Below are 1602 nucleotides of genomic sequence, written 5' to 3' on the forward strand. Positions count from 1 at the left end.
AGAAACATGGATGAGGCAGCTAGGAGAAGATGTAGGCTTTGTTATAAATTATACCCACTGGGAAAATTTCCTTGATTTCATTTGTAACATGAAAAAATACCTGCCAAATATTAAGAAATTTTTTTTAAAAGTCAAAAAAAATAATCATGCTGTTGATATTCTTAAGACACCCACAATTGACCGGGCATGGTGGCTCACACCTATAATCCCAGCACTTCAAGGGGCCAAGGCAGGTGGATCATTTGAGGTCAAGAGTTCGAGACCAGCCTGGCCGACACACTGAAACCCCATCTCTACTAATAATTCAAAAATTAGCCAGCCATCATAGTGGGCACTTGTAATCTCAGCTACTTGGGAGGCTGAGGCAGAATCTCCCGAACCCAGGAGACGGAGGCTGCAGTGAGCCAAGATTGTACCACTGCACTCCAGCCTGGTGACACAGCAAGACTCCATTTAAAAAAAAAAAAAAAAAAAAAAAAAACCCACAGCTTGGACAAGGGGTTGGCAAACTTTTTCTGTAGAAGGCCAAATAGTAAATACCATACCTAGGATACATGAGCCAAGAGACAAAATCACAGCTGCTATATAGATATGTAAAAAAGAAAATACATTTTCACAATTTTTAAATTGATGAATTGCAAACTACATAAATATAATTATAATTGCAATACAGTTCTAATGAGAAGAATGGAATTTGAGAAGCATAATGTTTTGTTTGCTTGAGGTTCTAAGTTAGTGTTCCCTGTCATCAAATTGGTTACAAATATTCATTGGTAAAAATCAGTTTTAGCTCACGGGCAATAAAAAATAAAAACAGGCATCAGACTGGATTTGGCTGGTGGGCCATAGTTTGCTAACTCCTGGCTTAGACCACATATTAGTCAGGTTTCCCCAGAGAAACAGAATGAATAGAATATGTGTGTGTGTATACACATACATACATATCAAGACATATACACACACACACACATATATAAAAAACATATAAATATTTCCAAAATATTTATTGGAAATAGTATATTACATGGAATTGGCTTGCATAGATACAGAGGCAAGTAAGTCCCAACAGCTTCAGGATGAGTCAGCAAGACAGAGACTGAGGAGAGGTCTGGGTCCTCTCCAGTATAATTCCAGTCCCAAAGCTGGCACGCTCAAGACCCAGGAAGAGCATGTTTCAAGTTACAGTGCGAAGGCAAGAAAAAAGCTGATGTCCCAGTCCAAAGGCCATCAGGGCAGAAAGAACTCTTACTCGAGTGATGGTCAGCAATTCTGATCTATTCAGGCTTTCAACTTATTGTGTTTGCTCTGTTAAAACAACAGCATTGGCCAGGCGCGGTGGTTCACGCCTGTAATCCCAGCACTTTGGGAGGCCAAGGTGGGTGGATCACCTGAGGTCAGGAGTTCGAGACCAGCCTGACCGACATGGAGAAACTCCGTCTCTACTAAAAGTACAAAATTAACCAGGCGTGGTGGTGCATGCCTGTAATCCCAGCTACTTGGGAGGTTAAGGCAGGAGAATCACTTGAATCCAGGAAGTGGAGGTTATGGTGAGCCTAGATCATGCCACTGCACTCCAGCATGGGCAACAAGAGACTCTGTATC

This window comes from Chlorocebus sabaeus, chromosome 22 (assembly GCF_047675955.1).
Source record: "Chlorocebus sabaeus isolate Y175 chromosome 22, mChlSab1.0.hap1, whole genome shotgun sequence".
Lineage (NCBI taxonomy): Eukaryota > Metazoa > Chordata > Mammalia > Primates > Cercopithecidae > Chlorocebus > Chlorocebus sabaeus.